The 17,722-nt window shown below is 26.9% G+C and overlaps 1 protein-coding gene across 6 annotated transcripts in view; it reads left to right on the plus strand.

Annotated features, from left to right (window-relative positions):
- The window catches only part of LOC136084084 (uncharacterized), a 113,338-nt gene that overhangs the window by 20,090 nt on the left and 75,526 nt on the right, over positions 1-17,722 (plus strand). For 2 of the 6 annotated variants that reach the window (XM_065804229.1, XM_065804228.1), the window contains exon 3: positions 6,983-7,184. The exons of 3 other annotated variants lie outside the window; for them this stretch is intronic. The gene's annotated coding sequence lies outside the window, so the exon portion shown is untranslated. Of the gene's footprint in view, positions 1-351; positions 681-6,982; positions 7,185-17,722 lie in introns of those variants that run through there. One more of the 6 variants, XM_065804232.1, reaches the window with a different exon arrangement.

The raw sequence follows: 17,722 nt of genomic DNA on the forward strand, positions 1-17,722 counted from the left end.
CAATGCTAATTTATGTAAACTTTTTTTTATAACTTTTTTCTATAACTTAGCTGGGACCCAGCCTGGGTTGATAGAAGTATAAATTATTAGAAGTATATCTTGTTAATTTTAAATTTATTTTACTTTTAAAAATTGGAAAAGTATTTTTTGATACTGGTTAACAAAATTTGACACATTTTAACGCGCTAGTTCCACTATAGTGCGAGACTTTTTCTATTCACTTAGTTTACTTAGTTTACGACTTTTTCTATTCACTTAGTTTACTTAGTTTACGATTTCTTGCAAGGTCTTCGCAAATGGCGGATGCGTTTTTATAACGGCAAAAGAGAAAATTAAAGATAAATATAAAGAATATTGAAAAAAAAAAAAATCTATATATAAAAATATTAATTTCTATTTTATAAGCACAAATAACTTATCAACGATCATATAAATTAACTTGAAGCAAACACACACCAAAAAGCATTCAAAAAGGAAAAGAAAAAATATATATAAAAAAATAAAAAAGAACTTCGAATTTTTTAACACTTTATAAACTTAAATAATAAAATAAAAAAAAAAAAAAAAAAGAAGGAAAAAAAAGGTAAACAAAAGAACGAAAAGTAAAGTAAACAAATAAAAAGAAGAAAAAGATAAGAAGAATTTAATAATCAATTAAAAAAGAAAGAAGAAAAAGTAGTGTTAGAAGATTTTTTATTTTTTATTATTTCTTTATTTTTTGTTTTAGATAATTTTCTTTTTTCTTTACGATATAACTTGTAATCATGATTATAATTCATTAGTTATTATTTTTCAGTCATTATGTTATTATTTATTTTCTCACATTATTTTATTTATTCATAGTTAATTGTATTTATTATTAGTCCTCGTTTGATACCTAGTTATTTAATATATTACATTTATTTTTAATATTATATTTTTATAAACTTATTTATTATTGACTTATTTTTATTTGTTATTGTTCTAGTATCTTTGTTGATAATATTATTATTAGTAACAGTTAACAGTAGTTATATTATTATTAGTTTATATTATTAATATACTAGATATTATTATAGTATTAGTTTTTTTATATTCGATATTTATTGTTGTCATAGTTACTTTTAACGTTAGTTCGTGGTTTGTCTAATTTTAATTTATTTTGATTGTTTAATTTTATAAAAGTTAGCTTTTAATTACCTTTAATGTGAATCTTTTTTTCTATCATTGTTCTTATTTTTTTGTATTGTTTTAAAAATTATTTTCGATTACTCACGCTAACGGTTACCCAAGTTTTAAATTATTAAATTTAGTCTTTTACTTTGCATTTATTTTTCAAACCTCTATTTTACACTTTAGTCACTTTAATTAGTTAATACTGCATATACATAAAAATATTTTTTCTAAAGATTATGGCATTCAAATCTCTCTGCAATACTTGTCATAAAAATATAACTGATAATCAAAGAGCCATCCAATGTGATCTGTGTAACTCATGGGTCCATGCAAAGTGTACTCATATTAATGCGTACTCTTATAATCTTCTTTCAAATGACTCGTCAGATTTTTATTGTCATAGTTGTTTATCTAAGAGTATGGCGTTCAGCTCGATTTCCAACTTGGAGCTTAAATCAACATTATTATGTAAGAATATACCTACTAGTTCATTAAACTCTTTTGAGACTCCAAGTAATCATAAAAAGATCTTTAAAGATCTAAATAAATTTCCCAGTTCTGTTAATTGCAAATACTATGACGTTATTGATCTCAATAAAACTATGCTCCCCAATTCGGAACTATATATTCATCTTAACATCGCTTCTCTACCATTCCACATTGACGAACTCTGTAGTCTTATCAGCTCTCTTAATAATTTTCCCTTAGCAATAGGTATTACAGAATCTAATTTATATATAAACGATACAAATATAACTGATATATACATAAACGGGTTTAATATTGAGCATTGTCCTACTGAGGCTAAAAAAGGAGGAGCACTTTTATACTTACGCTCAAATTTAAACTACGTAGTTCGCAATGATCTTATGATTTACTCATCTAAATATTTAGAGTCTATTTTTGTTGAAATCGAAAAACCTTGTGAATCAAACATAATAATTGGCTGCATTTATCGTCATCCCTCAATGAATCAACATGAGTTTACTTCTTCCCACTTAACTCCTCTACTTGAAAAGCTAAGTAACGAAAAAAAAAAGATCTTTTTAATGGGTGATTTTAATATGGATCTATTAAGTCACAATGAATCTAACCCTGTTTCTAGATATCTTGATTCTTTAACTTCTTACTCACTAAGCCCTTCTATAATTTTACCATCACGCATAACAGCTACATCTAAAACGCTGATTGACAACATATTCACAAACTTTCATTCAACTGATCAATACTCAGGTAACCTTACGATTTCAATTTCAGACCACATGGCACAATTTATTTGCATTCCTGGCATACCCAAACACCCCAAAAAAGTAAAAACTTACAGACGATGCTTCAAAAAATTTAATAAAAGTTTATTTATTGAAGAAATTTCTAATATCAATTGGGAACTCTCTATTAAAAAAGATGATGATGTTAATAAGTCTATGGTTTTTATTTTAAAAATATTTGATGAAATCTTAGACCGACATGCTCCTTACAAAATACTAACCAACCAACAAATTAAACTAAAATCAAAACCTTGGATAACGTATGGAATACTTAAATCTATCTCAGTTAAAAACAAACTTTATAAAAAGTTTATAAAATCAAAAAATATTTATAAGAAAAATGAATTATTTACAAAATTTAAATTTTATAGAAACAAAATTTCCAATTTATTAAAATTTAGCAAAAAAACATACTATATTACGTATTTTAATAATAATCTGAATAGTGTTAAAAACACCTGGAAGGGAATAAAAGAAATCATTAATATTAGACCTTCTACACACAATACATCTTTTAAACTTAAATTGAAAGAAAATCTTATCACTGATCACACTGCCGTATCTAATATATTTAACAATTTTTTTAGCACTATACATAACAAACTACTTAGCAAAGCCATACCCCCAAAACGCGTATTTAGTGACTTTCTTAACATTCCAAATGCTAAATCGTTTTTTATTAATCCTGTTACTGAAAATGAAATATCTGGTCTCATTACAAACAAGCTCAAAACTGAAAAAAGTCTTGGTCCTAATAGCGTACCTACATTCCTCCTTAAACTAGTCCCACACATTATTTCAAAGCCTCTCTGTACTGTTATAAATAACTCATTTAAAAGTGGTATTTTCCCAGATATTTTTAAAGTTGCCAAAGTTATTCCAATATTTAAAAAAGGCTCTTTACTAGATTTCACAAATTATCGACCCATCTCCTTGCTTTCTAATATAGGTAAACTATTTGAGAAGGCAATGCATATTAGGCTTTATGCTTTTCTTGAAAAATTTAAATGTTTTTACACCCATCAGTATGGATTTCGTGCCAATCACTCCACAACTCATGCTCTCATTGAAATGACTGAACTGATTAGAAAAGCAATCGATGACAAATATTTTGCATGCGGTGTATTTGTCGATTTACAGAAAGCGTTCGATACAGTAGATCATTCAATTTTGTTAAAAAAATTAGAATATTATGGGATCAGAGGCGTACCCCTTAAATGGTTTATTTCGTACTTAAACAATAGAACACAATTTGTTGCTATTAATGACTCAAAATCTACCCTTGTAAAATGTTCTAATGGTGTTCCACAGGGTTCAGTATTGGGACCACTGCTTTTCCTTCTTTATATTAATGATCTTCATACGTCCATTAAGTTTGCTACTGTTTACCACTTTGCTGATGACACTAACCTAATGCTAATTAATAAATCCTTAAAAAAAATTAACAAACACATTAACCATGATCTTGCCAATCTAGTTCAGTGGCTTCGCTCCAACAAACTTTTTCTAAACTCTAACAAAACTGAACTTATTATCTTTAAATCAAATAAAACAAAAATCTATAAACATATGAACTTTAGATTAAGTGGCAAAAAAATTGAACCTGTTAACTCAATTAAATATCTTGGTATAAAAATTAATTCAAATCTTTCCTTTTTATCCCACTGTGAAGACTTAGCAATGAAACTAAGTAGATCTAATGGTATGTTGGCCAAAGTTCGCCATTATGTTAATCTTGAAACACTTTTGAACATATACCATGCTATTTTCGGCTCACATCTTATATATGCATGCCAAATTTGGGGGCAGTCCCATCAACAAGCTCTTATTAGGTTATCCCACCTCCAAAACAAGGCTTTAAAAATTATTTATTTTCAGAATATTAAATTTAATTCTAATGTGCTCTATCTAACTTCTAAAGTATTAAAACTATGTGACTATATTCAATTTTCAAACTGCCAATTTGTCTGGAACCACCAACACAATAACCTACCTTTAACTTTCATCAATTTCTTTTCCAAAAGTGCCAACTCTCGTTATCACCTTCGTTCCAATAGTAATTTAAACCTGTCTGTCTCTAAACATTGCTCTCATAAATACGGACATAAATCTATAAAGTATCAAAGCATTAAAACTTGGAACAACCTTCCTTATGAACTAAAAGCTCTCAATTCATTCTCAACCTTTAAAACTAGATTATTCTACTTTTTATTAAAAAAATATAGTTAGTGTTTATAATTTCTATTATCAATTTTTGTTGTCTTTAGTATTTTTTTTTTTCTTTTTTTTTTTTTTTTTTTTAATTTTTATTATATATTTTGTTGTCATTACTATTGCTTATTGTTATTTCTATAAATATTTACATTACTATTATTAACTACTTTTAACTATTACTACTAATATTAATATTGTTATCATTATTATTATTATTATTTTTGTTATTATTGTTATTATTATTAAATATATTACTATTATTATTATTGTTATTGTTGTTATTATTATTATTATTACTAAGATTAATTGTATATAAATAAACTATTTTTTAAGGTATTTACTTGAGATTAGTATTTCAATACTATTTGTAAATAGCCGTAAAAATTTATTTTCAGAATATATATGATTGATTGATTGACTGATTGATTGATTACTTGTACAAACTTCGCACTATAACTTTTGCTTACTTTGCTTAGCTCCAATGTTTTGCCTGTCGTTTTTTGCGCACGCGCTTTAGAATGTAAACAAAGCAACCCGTCTATATAAATAATCGGTGTGGAATAGATTTATGTTTAGAAATGGTAGGCTAGGTAAAGACCCGTATTTTACGGATCCGGACAGCTAGGATATATAAAAAAAAAGTATAGCAAAGTTCAGTTCGGAATAGACTTAAAAAAGACCCGTAATTTTACGGGTCTCATCTCAGCTAGTTCTAACAAATGTCCATAAGCTTTTCGCTATTGCGAAGCGGCCATAGGTATAGCCAAGCGGCCACGTGCATTGCTAGCTTTTTTAAATTATAACTTAAAGAAAGTTTGCTATGCTTTAAATTACAACTTCATAAAGCTAGCGATGCTCGTGGCTAAATCGGTGTCTTTATAGTTACGATTTTAGCTAGTTATTCGCTAGCCGTTTTCCCACCGTTATATATTTTTATCATTTATAACCAATAAGTGCTATAATTATGATAAGTAACATTGATTTTCACATGCATAAAAGGTTGAAATTTTAACAATATAAGTCTTCAGTTGTTAAAAACAAAACCTCTTATGTATGTTATCAAAAATACTTTCACAATCTTACATTAAAGAATAACAAATAAATTAAAACCTGCATTTTATTGATTTCTAATATATATGTAAGCATTTTATTGATTTCTAATATATGTATGTATATATATATATATATATATATATATATATATATATATATATATATATATATATATATATATATATATATATATATATATATATATATATATATATAAATATATATATATATATTTATATATGTATATATATATATACTTATATATACTATATATATATATATATATATATATATATATATATATATATATATATATATATATATATATACATACATACATATATATATATATATATATATATATATATATATATATATATATATATATATATATATATACATACATACATACATACATATATATATATATATATATATATATATATATATATATATATATATATATATATATATATATATATATATATATATACATATACATATATATATATATAATATATATATATATATATATATATATATATATATATATATATATATATATATATATATATATATAAGTATATATATATATACATATATAAATATATATATATAAATATATAAATATATAAATATATATATATATATATATATATATATATATATATATATATATATATATATATATACATACATATATTAGAAATCAATAAAATGCTTACATATATATTAGAAATCAATAAAATGCAGGTTTTAATTTATTTGTTATTCTTTAATGTAAGATTGTGAAAGTATTTTTGATAACATACATAAGAGGTTTTGTTTTTAACAACTGAAGACTTATATTGTTAAAATTTCAACCTTTTATGCATGTGAAAATCAATGTTACTTATCATAATTATAGCACTTATTGGTTATAAAAGCCTGGTAACCATGGTAAAATTGACTTTTGGTGAATTTTTTTTTGTTTTTATTAAAATAGATATTTTAATGAGTGTTTTGGTGCAATATTAAGAGGTGGGTTTTTTAAAATTTGTTGTAAAAATATAGGAGTATTTTGTGCAAAAATAAGTATTATAGGTATGTATTCATGATTTCTTTTTAGATAAATTGAGATTGACAGTTTTCATTAGTCATAAAAATTTAACAAGTTTTCTACATTTTAAATAAATGCATATATATCTAAGTATTTTTTGGTTATTTATAGTTAAATTAGAAATTAAAAATATAAAATGAAAAGATTTTGTGTACAATTGGTATTTTATTTAATGATCAATGTCATAAAATAGCGTACACTAAATCAACTGGATTGAAAGATTTATCTAGCTATTCAGAGAGAGATAGAAATTTATCATTTTGGAGATCTGGGCTATCAATATTTAATGTTAATGTTAAAATATGTAAACACCATGAGCAGCTTTTACTTAACCGGTTTGCTAACTCCCAAAAAAATTGCATCAACCCATCTAAAAGCAAAAACTAATATAAAAGGTAAATTTATTTGTTCTTTGCTTATTGTGCTGTCTTTTTACAAAATATATATCTAGTACACTTTTAACTAGTTTTAAAAAATTTAATATTTTTATTTTATTTCTAAAACTATTAAATTATGTAAATTATCAGTTCCTAACTTTAGGGAATTTTTTTTATTTGTAATATAATTTAAGGTGGTTTCCGAGAAATTGATATTCAACTAGCAAAAGACTGTTCAATTGGTATTGAAACAACACCTGGTTTAAAAATGTGTCGTTCATATCGAAAAGAAGTGGTAAAAAAAAAAAATGATTAGTCTACCTTACAGGACCACTATAATGAAGATAATTATCTGGAACAAACATTTTTTGATTAAGATATAGAAATTGCACAAGAAAAAGAACTTATTAACACCAGTTTTGATAAATTAGATGTATCCCCAGTAAAATTTCATGGGGTACCACAACATGCTAAAATTTCTCTTGGGAAAAGAAAATTAAAGCAAACTACTGATGTTATATCCTCATTGTTAACGCAACAGACCTGAAAAATGATATTACTGAGGAGCCCGATGTTGAACATCAGAGGAAAGCTGGAGATCTAGATAAATTGATACTTTCAATGCAAGAAAAGCTGAATACGGCAAGAAGAAGTGAAAAGATTCAGATTTTGACTTTGGTTCCAGATTCATGTTTTTTAAGGAAAGCAGCTAAAGTATTTAATATATCAAAGTCAACTATAACTAAAGCTAGAAAACTTAAAAAAAAATTTAAAAAAGGAATATTAATACTTCCAGGAAAACCAACATTGTTAGAGTTGAATCAGATATGATTGATAAGGTGGAAAGCTTCTATTGTAATGATCAGTTCAGTCGGCAGTTGCCAGGTGTTAAAGATTTTGTAAATGTATCCAAAAATAAACATGTATCAAAGCGATTTTTTGCAGTTTAAAGGAATTATTTATTGAATTTAAACTAGAGCACCCTCAATCCAAAATAGGATTTTCTAAATTTGTTAAAGCCAAAATGGTGTATTTATGCTGGTCAAAAAGGAACCCATGCTATTTGTATATGTACAATACACCAAAACCTAAAGCTTATGTTTAGCGCAGTTAAACTGGAGAAGATTTACAATGAACTTATTAAAAAGATTATTTGTAATTGTTGCCCTGGAATTCAACATATTATAAATAATATAACCGCAAATCTATTGCAAAATGAAAGATCATTTGAAGAGAAGGAAAAAGTTGATAAAGATGAAATAATTGAATACAAACAGTGGAGTACAACACTTGTTTTGGTTGATTTTGCAGAAAACCTTAAATTTGTCATACAAGACGAAATCCAGAGTTACTGGAACCAACAACAATGCACACTACATCCTATAGTTATTTATAACAAAAATGATGAGAGTACTACTAAAAGTCAACCAATGTTTTAATGTTTTATATCTGATGACTTGACTCATGATGTTGGATTTATTTATTGTATATAAAAAGAACTGTCCATTTTGTATAAGAAATGTTTCCAAATACCACAAAATCCACTATTTCTCTGATGATTGTGCTAACCAGTACAAAAAATGCAAACATTTTTTAAATTTATGCCATCTTGTTGAAGACTTTGGGATGCAATGTGAATGGAATTTCTTTGCAAAATCACATGGAAAGTCACCATGTGATGGCATTGGTGGAACAGTTAAAAGACTTGTTTCAAGTGCTAGTCTTCAAGGACTCTACAATCGACTTACAAATTTAGAATGTCCAAGAAATATTTAATTTTTCAAAAGATAACATGTTTGGCATCCACTTCTTTTTTTTAAAAGTGAAGATATTTTATCAGTCCATAAATCTTTGACTCTCTGATTGAAAAAAAATTTACTTGGTACAAGAAGTTTCCACCAGTTTATTCCGCAACAAGTATAAATCTATTAACGACACACAAATTCAACAAGCAGATACATCTTACTCAAGCATACTTGTTAAATCGCAAAAAGAAGTTCTAGAGAGACATAAAATTTTTAATGCTTTCAACAACAACACTAAAGATCGACAAGCGAGGGAGAGCAACGTCATTTTAGTTGGCGTCCTTGAATTGGAAAAAGTTGATTATACATAAGTTGAGGAGGTTTTCAAAGCAATCGGAATCACCAGGATTATGATTAAGTCAGTATGTCGTCTAAAAAAATGGTAAAAATGTCAACAACAATTCACCTAGCCTTCTTTAAGTCTAATTTTTAAGCCCAGCCACACGAATCCTGGTGCTAGAAGCAGGAAGCCACACAAAGCTAAAGAATTAAAAGGAATATATATATATATACGCAAGGATAGGACGCCTGCACAGTAACTTGAGTTTACAAAACTTAACAAGGAGAGAAAGAAGAATAACAGTGAATTAGAGGCAGTTAATCTTCTTGACCAACCCTTTTGTTTCATCCTCCATCAGTACGATGCATTGATGCCATTAAATCTGCCGAACAAAAAAAAGGCATCTTTGCTACTTTTGAACAACAAAAAGAAATTATACAAAAAATTAATCGGTCCACATATACCAACGCTTCAAAATCCACTACTGCAAGCTCTTCCAGTCTCGCCAATACGATTTCAAAAAGTGCTATCACCAGCATTACTGACACTATTGCTACCAATACAACAGCTATTTCTTTTGTCAAAACGGCAATCAAGACTACCAACATCGCCACCAGCACCACCAATACCATCTCAAAGAACTCGACCGCAATGCTCGTTGCATAAAGCCTATCAACCTAAGCTCAATAGCATAAATACATCAACAGCTCCTCATGATGGATACCTACGTTTTTGGGCTCATAATCCATGCTTGCTCAACTGACAAAAAATTGATGAATTAGCTGCCAGATTAAAAACAAAATCTAAAAATACAATCCCGGATTTAATTTTCGTCGCAGAGACTTGGTTTAATGAGTTTTCACAAGCAGAACTGGCAGGCTATAACCTGTATTGACAAGATCAAAGATCTCGCGAGGTGGTGTGGGTTTATACATCAAGAGTAGTATTAGTGCTCATGAACTCAAAATTAGTCAGCTAAACTTGTTTCTCAACTTCTTTCTCTGCGCAGCGGCGTTGTTTGTCAAGGTTCGTGTTTCGGAGTTGTTCGAATTTTGCACACACAACTTATGAACAAATAAATGTAGGTGGAGGAGTAGCCACAGTAGGTCATGTTTCTGAAAACTGGCTTAGCGATATGGCTTTTCAGGCATGCCTCGTGGATAACCACCTATCACAAGTAATAACTTTTTCAACATATAGGCAGACAGTTGTCAAAGTATATTATGTGTGGTCATAATCAAAGACTTGCACACCAAAGAGTACTGAATTGCATGCCAAGAGAGAAATTTTTCACAAACGTGTTGTTATGCATGTGTTGTTTTGCAGTATAAATAGTAATTGACGCGACTTTCAGTGAACATGTTCAAATATCGACTAGATGAACATTTAAATCAGTTAAAAGAGAATTTTGAAAGATAGCTGGAACTAAACTCTCTTCACATATGTTTCTAGTGTTCTATTATGTTCTAAAAGTATGGTACTTGTGTCACAGATGTGCATGAGTATCTTAAGACTGTTAGCATAGAGGTGCCTGTTTCACATTTTAATAATCATTTTTTGTTTAGCAATATGGATTTATCAAGGGTCATTCATGTATAATAAGCTTGATGTCAGTTATGAATACTTGGACGTTAGACAATGAAAATAAAATTAATATCAATAATATATTACTTGGTATATTGAAAGCTTCTGAAACAGTTCAGTTTCTTATGAAATAGAAGACAAACTCTACAATTAGAATCTTATTTAAGAGATTAGCATCAGAGTATAAATCTTAGTTGTACATAATCAAAATGGATAAAAGTAACTAGTGGCTTCCCTCAGAGCCTAGTTCTTGGCCCAATTTTGTTTTTAATATGTATCAATTGTTTTCTTGATTTTAGCTGTTATATTTGTATTTGGAGATGATACTTAGTTATACAAGTTGCTTTCGTTGACTGTAATTTGATGTTTTCTTGTTGTAAATACAAACATTAGCAAATTAAATAATATTGTCGCAATGATCACAAGATCATTTGTAAATCTCAATATTTCTACATTTAGTACGTTTTCTATTTCCCTTGTTTGTTCTCACCTCAATTATTGCAGCTCTGCTTCTATTCTAGGCCTAAAGAGATCAATGATGAATTGAAAATTCTACTAAAACTCTAGTAAAATTGTTTTTGGCCTGACTGGACTCACTTATAACCAAAGATTACTGAAACTGAATTTAACCAGCATGAGCTATAAGTTCTCATGCAAAGACGTGGTAGAAATCAAATCACAATCTTTATAAATTTAGTTGAAAATTTTTTTTTGTAAGATAAAAGGACAGAAAAACTTTTTTAGTATGCGAGTAACAAATTTGTAGACTAGTCTACAATCTGAGGTAGTATGTTTAACATCTGTTTATTTTTATAATTTTATAGTTAATAATGTATATATATATATATATATATATATATATATATATATATATATATATATATATATATATATATATATATATATATACATATACATATATATATATATATATGTACATTATATATATACATACATGTATGTATATATATATCAGTCTTTCACAGGAAGACATGCGATCACATGTCTTTATATGACCAGGCAAATTACATTTTGTTTTGATGATTTGACCACGGCTATTTCAAAAAACATTGTAAAAATGCGCTGAATGAAAAATATTCTGAATTATACCTTAAGTTAAATTACATCAAAACTTTTAACAAATGTTTTTAAATAACCAAAAGGCTTTTAAATAAAGTAACAATTTACTGATAATGTTTTTTTTTAAAGTATAATTGACAGTTGTATATATTTTTTTAATTTATAATATATAGTTTAATATAAATTGTTTAAGTGTGCATTTTTTATAATAAACGTTATTAAAAAATAAAAATTTGTTTTGTTTTTATAAATGATGCCATTCTATGACAACGAAAGTCTCTTCAACGAATTTTAAATAAGAATAATTAAAGTTAATACATTTAAAAAGATAAATAAAATTTTGTTGAAAAAAAAAAGAACAATGTTTTAGAAAGCTGTTACAATTAAATAAGTTTGATCTTAAATGCTTTTATATTATAGAAACGCTTTTTAAGGAAGTAACAAAACATTTCTAATGAATTTTTATAATAAGTATTAATAAACTGTTTTTTCTTTTTACTTATATAATTATGTATTTTTTATGATAAATGTTTATTTTTAAAACATATTAAAAAAACAAAAAACAAAGTACAAATGTTAAAACAAAGAATGTAATGGTTTTTTAATTTGTAAATTAAATAGATTAAGCGTTTTAGTTTGATGAGTTTTGTTTTAGATGGGTTATATATCGTCCCCACAGTATTATCTTGTTCCATCTACAAATAGAATAAATAAAAAGTTCTATCTAATATATAAAATAAATGCAAAAAAGATATATTATATATCTATATATATATATTATAAAAGATATATGCAAAAAAGATAAATTATATATCTAAATATATATTATAAAAGATATTATATATTGTATTGCACGTCTTCCTGTGAAAGACTGATATATATATATATATATATATATATATATATATATATATATATATATATATATATATATATATATATATATATATATATATATATATATATATATATATATATATATATATATATATATGTATATATATCAGTGGTGGATCCAGCATTTTTTGATCTTTGTGATAGCTAACTTCCAGACATGGAAGTTAGCTATCTCAAAGACTTTTTTGTACTATTCTCAATTAGACTTATATTCATCAATAATTTTTAAGTTTCATAGTATTATCTTTAAGCATTCAAAAATTATGTCCATATAAAGTCTAAACCCCCCTCAATTCAAGGGGGTTGTAATTTTTATATGGTCATAATTTTTGAACGCTGAGAGATAATACTATGAAACTTAAAAATTATTGATGAATATAAGTCTATTTAAGAATAGTACAAAAAATATTTTATCAACTTGTTGCTCTCACGTTTGGGGCAGGTATAGCAAAAATTTTGGGGCTTTTTTGTTCCCAGCCTCCAATCATCTCAATATCATGTATATATATATAGTATATATGTTACTGTTACCCGCAGTACCAGGAATTAGCTAAATGCTAATGTTCATAATATAATTTGATATTGCAAATCTGAGTTTCATGTGTTATCACAATCATCAAGTAAGTAGTAAAAGTTTAATTTTGCTACGATTTGTTTAGTGGACGGTACGGTTTATATTTGTATTTTAGATCGTTACGGGACGGAAATTGATTAGTAGTTAGGTTAATAATATTATTAATTTGTTTTTAGTTGGCTAATAATTGTGAAATAGTTATATGTTTAATGTTGTTTAAAATATTTTTTATGTGTTAATGTGTATTATTTGTGTATTAAAAAATAATAAAATAAAAATAAGAAAATAAGAATAAGAATTGATATAAAAATATACATATTATTATGAAATATATTACAAAAGCTGTGTATGTGAGTAATTAATTAGTTAGCCTAGAGATATATGGAGCAGATTAGTATAGTTATTTTTATTTATAGTTGTTAGTCAGGTTTGTAGCGAGCTTTTTAATTTTTCAATAAGAATTTATTTTTGTGGCGGCACTTTGATATAATTTTTGTTCTCTTATTTAACAGTTCTTCAGGTTTTGGATATGATATAATAGTAAATTTCTCATACAGACATAGTGGGCATCTTTTAATATATATATATATATATATATATATATATATAATATATATATATATATATATATATATATATATATATATATATATATATATATATATATATATATATATATATATATATATATACTACTGTGATCAAAAAGTAAGGTGAATTTTTAATTTAAACTTCCCGCCTTCTTCGAATCGTCCAATCTTTTTTATTTTTAAGTTGGTAGGAATGTCATTAACATTTGCGCCAAATTACATGTCAAACTCATAGTTATTTTTTTTTGTTTACGCTTGTTTCTGAAGTACCAAAAGTGCATTCGGCGATTTTCACGATGTCTAATTTTGTTGAGCAAAGAAGTGCTATTAAAAATGTATTTCTGCTGCTGAAACGTATCGAGTGTTGCAAAAGGCCTTCAGTGAAGAGACTATGTCTCAAAAAAATGTTTACAAGTGGTACAAAGACTTTGAAGAAGGCCGAGAACGTGTTGATGACTTGGAACGTCCGGACGACCATCGACTTTGATTGATGATCGCCACATCAACAAAATCAAAGAATTGGTGCTTGCAAATTGTCGGTTAACCATTCGAGACCTTGTTGACATGGTTGGAATATCATTTGGGTCGGTGCAAGCCATTTTGAAGGATCATTTGGGCCTCAGAAGACTCAAATCACGTTTGGTGCCGAAATTTCTCAATTTCTTTGAAAAAGAGAGTCGCGTTAAAACGTGTGAAGCAATGCTTTCTGACTATCAAGACGTCTACAAACAAATCATTACTGGAGATGAGACTTGGGTGTACGCATACGACCCTGAAACAACCGACCAATCGAGTGAATACAGTGAAAAAGGCGAGCCGAGACCGAAGCAACCACGTCAAAGTCGCTCAAAAATCAAGGTCATGTTGACTGTTTTCTTTGATTATTGTGGTGTCGTGCACTACAAATTCCTTCCAACTGGCCAAACTGTCAACAAGGAATATTATTTAAGCGTTATGCGACGTTTGCGTAAAGCTATTCGCAAAAAGAGACCGGAATTATGGGCCAATAACTCTTGGATTTTGCATAATGCGCCTTCGCACGCAGCACTGGTTCTTCGTGAGTTTTTTGCCAAAAACTCTACCCATGTTGCTCCACAACCACCGTATTTGCCCGACTTAGCACCTTGTGACTTCTGGCTGTTCCCAAAGCTCAAGAGACCACTCCGGGGAAATCGTTTTGAGTCCATTGAAGAGATCCAACGTGAATCGGCACGCGTATTGAAGGCTATCCCTACCGAGGACTTTTCGGCATGCTTCGAAGACTGGAAAAAACGTTGGCAAAAGTCCATTGGGGCCGGGGGGGGATTATTTTGAGGGGGACAATACAGATTTGAAAGAATAAATAAAGATTTTTCATTTTATAAAAAAATTCACCTTACTTTTTGATCACAGTAGTATATATATATATATATATATATATATATATATATATATATATATATATATATATATATATATATATATATATATATATATATATGTATATATATATATATATATATGTATATATATATATATAAATATATATATATATATATATATTATATATATATTATTATATTTAAAAATAATATATATATATATATATATATATATATATATATATATATATATATATATATATATATATATATATATATATATATATATAATACTTAAAGACATAATAATATATGTTTATTATAAATAGATTTTTTTTTAAATGATTTCCTAAAAACAACTTATGTGTTTATAGAAAATGTTTAATCTTGATCAATCTTGATCACAGTATATAAAATGAAAGTATAAAAAAAAATTGTTTAGTACTTTTCATATTCTATTTGATAAAATAATTTTTAAAAAAATTTGCAATATAAATATTTCTATGACTAAACTTTTGCAAGTTTTTTTGCAATCTATTTGCAAGTGCCTTTGAACTAACTTTTGCAAGTAAATGTGTTTGAACTGCTAAGTATTTTTAATAGATGAGTAACTCAACTGGAGTAATTTAACTAATTGTTTTGATTAGTTTAAAAGTAAATTTGCTATGATATACTTTATCAATAAAAAAAATCACACTAAATTCAACTTTAAAATAGAAGTAGTATATTATTTTTCTACACAGAGATGTAAAGTAATTAGAGTTCAAAGCACTTTTTTTTGAATAAAAATATCATAAAGCGCAAAGCAATTGCATTTCACTTAATTTGAGGAATGATCCATATACAATATATATATAATTACTTAATTAACCTAATGAAATACCCCTACTAAAACTTGTTTTTATAGGATGTTCATTAATATTATTTAATGAAATTTGGTAGCTTGATAAAATATAAGTGTCAAAAATCTGAATAGGTTTACAAACTATCTGAGCAATAATTCGACAATAGTTTAATGTGAGAACAATAACTCAGCTTTCAATATCAATAAATTCAATACAAAATTTACTAACCATACATAAATGCTATATAGAAAACTTATTATGTTTCTAAAAAGAAACATCACAAAAACATTTGCCTAACTCTACCTTAAAAAAAAGTTTAAAAATGTTGCACAGAGTTTTAACACAAAATTCAGTTCCATAAAACACAAATTTCTGCATACCTAATTTAGTATTTTCTTTTATAATATAATAGTTGGTTATTTTATTCTAGAAAATTATTCATATGAATTAACACTGAAGGTGGCATAAATAAACTCATTAACTTATTTATTAGTTGGAGTGGTTTGTATTCATGATTCAAAAATTTTTTGAAATTTGCTTTATTGTTTGTAATTAATTAATAGTTTATTAATACTAAAATATTCTTGGATTTGATTTCTATTGGATAATAAAAAACTGTTTAAAATAGAGCTGTACCAGATTTCAGATCTGGCTCCTGCTCCGACTGATCCATTTCTGTGGTGGAGTGATAACATACAACAATTGCCAGCTCGCATTTATTTGGGTGCCCCACCGGTCCTCAATGATAATTGTAATTCACTCCTGCTACATAATGCAACTCACTTATTTTTATAAAGTGCAATTTAAAACTGATCAAAGATATTTTAAAAAGTAACTGAAACTGAAGTTACTTTACTTCACTTTCAAATTGAAAGTTTCGATAATATATCAATTATTGTGTTATGTTATGATATGTTATGTAAAATTGTGTCCTTCTATTTTAATAATAACAATGAAGTTTAACAGAAAGTAGTTATCACTTGGTATTGAGAATTGTAAACATTGTTGACCATTCTTAATATCAAGTAGGGATGTACAGAATTTCGACTTCTGTAATTTTGTTTTGAAATTTGGCTTCAGCTCCGGCTGAATTTGTCAGTTGAAATCTGGCAAATCCGGCTAATCCAGCTCCAGCCGGGTTTGAAAAAATTAAATCCGGGTACAGCCCTAGTTTAAAACAGTGTGTTTAAAGCTGTTTGAACCAGTAAAACAAACTGTTTATAACAGCATGTATTTTTTATAATAATGGTGAAATAGCAAATGTTTCTTATTTAGCTCAGTAAACAAGATTTCCATCGCTTGTATAGTTCATCTTGTAATTTATATTTGAAGCTTTGACTTTTATGTTGCTGTTTTATTTCATTTTCTCTATTCATATACCACATTTTTTTAAAAATGTTAGTTCACCTCTGAAAGGCAAAGAAAGCCATTACAGTTGAGGAGGCTACTTTAGTTGCAGTTTTAACCCTCTCTTAACTGTATAACTCTAAAATACAAACAAGGCCATTGCGAGGAGAAACAAGTATTTGTATGATGCAAA

This window comes from Hydra vulgaris, chromosome 08 (genome assembly GCF_038396675.1).
Source record: "Hydra vulgaris chromosome 08, alternate assembly HydraT2T_AEP".
In the NCBI taxonomy this organism is placed as follows: domain Eukaryota; kingdom Metazoa; phylum Cnidaria; class Hydrozoa; order Anthoathecata; family Hydridae; genus Hydra; species Hydra vulgaris.